Source organism: Phalaenopsis equestris, unplaced genomic scaffold, assembly GCF_001263595.1.
Source record: "Phalaenopsis equestris unplaced genomic scaffold, ASM126359v1 Scaffold000315, whole genome shotgun sequence".
Lineage (NCBI taxonomy): Eukaryota > Viridiplantae > Streptophyta > Magnoliopsida > Asparagales > Orchidaceae > Phalaenopsis > Phalaenopsis equestris.
The window spans coordinates 67,066-73,132 of NW_018164757.1; the positions used below are offsets into that span (position 1 = coordinate 67,066).

Here is a 6,067-nt window from a genome sequence, read left to right on the forward strand (position 1 = left end):
TCCCATTGGTATAACTTCTCAAATGCTCACCAATCTCAAGAGGGCTTCCATTCGAGCATGTATAATGTTAAGAGTTTCTAATAAAACTCCAACAATACTCCAAAAAGATCACAATATTTAAAAGTGCATCTTCATTCTATTTCAAGGCTGTTATAATTATTCTCACATATTATTACACGACCCAAAAGCAACCGCCAGCCTGGTAAAATTCTATAGATGGCCCTCATTCAAAAGATGGCTTCCATCATGCAGCACTTCGAAACATGGCTCTCAAAATTTAACACTTTATTCTATATGACACTTAGGGTATATTTAGGGTAGTTGCAACTATTTGAAAAAACAGTTGTGATGCTGCTGCAGAATATCTTTTGTCAAAAACGTCAAAAACTGTTGTAGCTATTACAAATTTATTTTATTTTCAAAAATTCATATCGTAGATTTCTAGAAACTACTACATTTTAACTGCTCAAATTGAAAAAAATAACTTTCTACCATAAAAATTTCTAAGAAAATAGCAAGAAAACATTCCTCAAACAGAACTGTTAAAATAAAACAGACAAAAAGCTGTCCAAGACCCTTAATTCTCATCATTAAGCTAATATAACATTGATATTATTTTATCACACCCCAAGTGATATTGAATAACCTATGATATTGATAAAATAATATGAAGTTTTATACTAAAAAAAATTAATATAAAAATCAAATATATAATAAGTGTAAGCAAAGAACGATCATATTTTACTTTAATTAATAAACACAATATTATTCAACAAGAACTGGGATGTCTACTGAAAACAAAACCGTAGGAAGCTACAACAAATAGAAAATTCCCCAAACCCTAAAAAATATGATTAACAAATAAACTAACAAAAACAAAAAGAGCCTAACGCTCAATAATATGTTCTTGTGACAACGGTCCATCAGAAAGAAAGTAGAAGCTGAGGCTGAAGTAATTTAGGTCAAGAGAGACGAGATCACAAACTTACATTAGTTCGCAATTAGAGCGAGGCTTGATTTATTGGACAATTTTTGACTGATCTCACTGATAGCTAGTTTTAAATTTTATGATAAATAAATAAATCCAATTTCGCCTGTAGAAGGTTTCTGTCGATAGTACTTTGACCTAGCTTGATTTATGGTCTCATCATCAAATGTTTTCCAGTGTCAGATGATGCATGCCTTGGATGATTATATCCTCGGTTTGTGAATGCCATCTCACTGTCCTGTTAGTTGCTATCCTGTGATTCTTTGTTTTTGGGGCCAAATCTACTTCACTTACTGTAGCTCATTATGGTCATTTTTTTGTGTCTTGAACTTACACTAAAAGGAAATTGTGATTTCCCATCATTTTTTTCCATAAGAAAATAAACATAAAAAGAATCCTCGTAGAAACTTTATAAAACTACTTTCGGATCAGTGTTAAGAAAATTCTGAAAATTATTTGCATTTAACAAGTAGTGGAGGAAATGAAAATGCTAAAAGATGGCTGTCATTATCGCCCTCTACGTTCGGAGTTTTTAGCGTAGAAGCAGATTCAATGCTCTTGAAAATGGAGATGCTAGCATCTGCTGAGAAAAACCAATAAAATTTGCCTCTAATGGTATATTTGAAAAAATTCCATAAATACAATGATTAGATAGATGTAGAGGAGAAATTAATGAGAACATGAACAAAAATGACTTTGTAATGAGCATGTTCCTCTAATGTACCCTGCAGTACAAGTCCACAACTAATGTAGCTATAGCTTGGACCTCTCTAATTTATACACCGATCGATCGAAAACCAAAACCGTTCCTGATCCTGCATAAAAGAAACAAAGCAAAACAAAAAACATATGATAAGATGAGCAACTCTGCATGGCAATTTGAAGTCTAAACCATGCGTGATTCCTTACAAGCCATTCCAAATCGACACTTGCATAGCGGCAGATCAGTTGCACATTAAAATCGATAGTGCAACTTGTATCAGTTGGGATGATTGCTAAGACTAAGAATATTATGCCAAGCTATATCTAGCAGATTAATTTCTGCTGATTGGTGTAGTAAAGTTCTTAAAATATGGAGGCACAATCGACACAGTGACACAAGGTAATGCATGTTTAGATGAATATGAAATAAAAAAAACAAGATTTACACACGAAGGACAATCCCGATCCACAGATTGCCAATAAAAACAACAAAGCCATTTTTATTTGAGAAAATTTAAGCTGAAACGTTCTCGCCAGTTTCTATATTAATCCACATGCACGTTAAATTGTACATACCAGTGAAATTAAACATTCACATTGCCTCAACAAGTTACAAGGCTAGCGCTATTTTTAAAAATAGCCTGTGTTAATTAACCATCAGATAAGAACGTCTTCCCATCGTTGGTTCTTGCCTGTTTGATTTCTAAATTGGATGTCATAATCAACTTAGCAGATGCAACAAAGGCAAGTTTTTTTCACGTAGATTTAATATTTTTATGATGGGTTATACGCACCTTATATTTATGATTGATTTGATACCCAACATATATTAGCACTAAACAAGCCTATATGATGAAAAAAAGATACGAATATCGTCTTTTTTAACAGGAAATCAGTGAAGGTTGTCTGGTAAAACAAACGAAACCAAAATATACACAAAACACCGTTAAACTCACTGAATCATGGTACAACAAAGATTTTTTTAAAGCAGGTGGCTGCATCATTTAAAAGTGAAGAGAGTGTGTGTGTACATAGTTATATATTTATAAATGATGCCTTGGCATTTTGTATAGTTGGGAAAGGGATAACGTCAGAGATATGTGATGACATTGGATTCTCGCTTTCAATTAATGATGCATACAAAACAAGGGCATTAGATCAATTTCAAAAGCCCGTAATCATGATGATTATTTTATATTATTTTATTTTATTTTTTAAGATACTTAAGCTTATCATGTGAGAGGATTGAAGAGAAAATTTTAAATAAAAAACATAATTTAGAATCATGCAAATAAACACAAATTAAATATTAAAGAGAAACAATAAATAGTCCATTGAATACTTTAAATTTGAGTTATTTTATTAGTTTCAAAATAGATAAAAGTTATTGAGAGGGCTGCCAATCGAGCTTATAGATAGATTTTTAAGAAGAAAATTTGATTTCTTTGGATATTTCTATAGGACTTCAAGTGCTATAATATACCCCCATTGATTCCAAAAAAAAAAAAATTAACTTTGATCCCTACAAGAACATCCTAGATGAAGTTGGTGCTTGTCAGCTTTTATATTGATATGAAAATCAACCACAATTAAGGTTTGTGAATCATAATATATTGTTTTCTCTCTTGTTTCTTGTTCTCCTAATCCCTAGCACCTTCTTAAGACCTCAATCCTTTTCAACCCTCACAAAGTTATACCACATTCATAAAACCCTAACTATTACGATCCCCCAAATCTAAATCTACATAAAAAATTTATAAATTAATTATTTAATACAATTGATTAAAATCACCTCCATTAACAAGCTACATCTTAAATATGTAATCCAGAGTCATAACCCTTTTTCATCAAATAAAAAGCAGCTTCCCACCTCCATAAATTTTTAACATTAAATATGTCAAAAAACCATACACTAGTTAAACATTTTCCCTTACCCTCAACCAACCTTAAACTGCCCACTTCTACTCCAACAACCTTTAAAACCTAATAAAAAAATATCTTCATCATATGGTAACATATGTTTTTCTCTTACAATAAGCGCATAATTACTATGATCTCAAATCATTAGTACATACTTTCTTATCAATTGCTTAATGCCACATTAGATAAACTTCTATTTAAGATTGTTTAGGTTGGTGTTGCATTGTGTTGGTGTGCGTGCAAGAGAAATGATGAAGAAAAGAGAGAAGAAGGCATGGACTCGGCGTCATGTGTGAAGTAGAAAGCCGGCCCTAGCAGAACCCTAGTTGAGCGGCTTTGGTGTGAAGGGCAAAGGAGGTAGAAAGAGAACCTCGCCTGAGCATTGTGCTGGGTAAAGCCAAGATTGAAGGAAGAGGAGAGAGAAGAGGATGTTGAGTGTGTGTGAGTTAAGGCAGTCGGTTGAAGCCTAAAAAGATGAGTTTAAGAATTTAATTAAGTTATTTAATTAAATTAACACAGACACAAATATATATATATATATACACAAACATATATGTATATATATTTAAATTGAAAAGATACATAGAGGTTGTATGAGAGGACAAAAAAAAAAGTGTCATACCAATAGAGGTTGTATGAGAGGACCCAAAAAAATGTGTCCTACCCATACAATATATCAGACGCTAGCATCCTAAATAAATGAAATAAGGATGAAACATAGATAAAACACAAAAAAAAAACATGCAGGAAATAAGCTGCTAGGCACGAGCCAACTTGTCAGCCAGCTTGGTCTTGCCTCTGCCTCTGGTTCTTGGACCGGAGAAAGCTAACAAATTGTTGAGTGTCGTTCTATTACCCAAAGTTAATAGTGTATCATCCATTAAGTTCCCAAGCTGGGGTGTGTCTCCATTCTTCTTTTTCTTTCTAGATGTGTATACCTGTGATTCCTCATCCGAGGACTGCTCATCTGATCAGTTTGGTCAATAGATTGTTGAGCATGTAAGAGAGAATGAACCCCCAGCTCCTAAGATTCTGAAGAGATGGTAAGCATGTCTCTTCAACACCTGATGCATCCCGGGAAAGTGGAGCTTCAATACTATCCTGATTATCACATTCTGATTCTGAAGAGATGGTGTCTCTTCAACACTTGATGCATCTTGGGGATGTGGAGCCTCAATACTATCATGATTATCGGACTCAAGTAAACCATCTGCCAATATATTAGTCAGAAGAACAGAGATAGTATTGTCTCCGATAGTGGGAGGGGAGGTGGCATCGTGTCAACCGGTGTTTCAATAGTCTATGGAATGCACTCAAAAATGAATGAGGGACAGGTATGAGGTGGGGCACATCCAGAAGCGTTTTTACTTAAAGGTTTTAAAGTTGAATGCAACAGATAACATTGAGAAGGAGAATGTTCAAACATACAGCAGTAAGTACAATAAAGTGATATCTGTTCAAGTTTTGCTTAATGCCAACATCCCTGATGTTGTGCGTCAATCCATATTTCTCCCAAAAGATGTAAGATAATATCCCTTTCTATCACAATTCTAGCTTCTGAAGGCCGAGTCAGATTTACTGTAGGCGTGTCAGCTTTGAGGGGTTTACCGTATACCATCGCTAAAGCGAAGAGAAGCTCTTTATCAAAAAGGTGGATCTTCAAACCTGGGAAGCGCAGCCAAACAGAAATGGTAGGAGATTCAGTACGAGGGTCAAAATCAATCGTCCATTTTAAAACCTTCATCACCTGCTTTTCTATTCGAAGAACTCTTCTCGCAAACAAATGGGCGTAGTCTTCGTCATTTGATAATTGAATAAGAATGTGGTGACCATCTAATTTACCAATCATCCAACCCCGTTTCAGCTTCATTTCTCAAAGTCCTTTCAAATTAGCTCAAGTTTAGGATTTTCATAAAGAAACTTACCTACTAAGAACAGTAGACAGGACGCAGCTAGGGTGGAGATCTCTGCCCCAGTGAGAAAGATTGCAAATTTACCGCTTTTACGGGATGCTTTTTTGAGAAATACGGTTTCAATTCCAAGAGCAAAATTGTTGTAGTATCGTTGCGGAAACATATTCGAAAAAGAGACGAAAACAGGCTTATCACTGGCGAGGGCGGCGGCGTAGGAAGTTATGAAGCTATTTCTTCAGCAAGCTGTCGATCGGCACAGACAGGCGCAGACACAGACAGCCGCGAACTCTGGCGAGCGGTCGACAACGCTGGCGGAAGGCTAGTAGAAACGAATCGCTTGGCGATGCAGATGATGGTGCTACGACGCATGGAAGAAGACGCAGCAGGAGTCGCTTCTTCTCCACCGCAATCAACGACGCCAACGCATAGACGCGTGAGAGTGGAGATCGGAGCAACGGCGACAATCGAAACGCTAGGGTTCGCCATGGAGCGGAACCCTAGCAGAGCGGCGGGACGACGACATTCATAATTTATTAATAAATAA

General features: G+C 35.6%; 1 protein-coding gene across 1 annotated transcript in view; it reads right to left on the minus strand.

Annotated features, from left to right (window-relative positions):
* Positions 1-1,401: 1,401 nt before the first annotated feature.
* Positions 1,402-6,067, minus strand: part of LOC110025614 (extended synaptotagmin-2-like) — a 66,724-nt gene continuing 62,058 nt past the window's right edge. The window contains exon 9 of the mRNA XM_020726192.1: positions 1,402-1,803. The gene's annotated coding sequence lies outside the window, so the exon portion shown is untranslated. The remainder of the gene's footprint in view (positions 1,804-6,067) is intronic.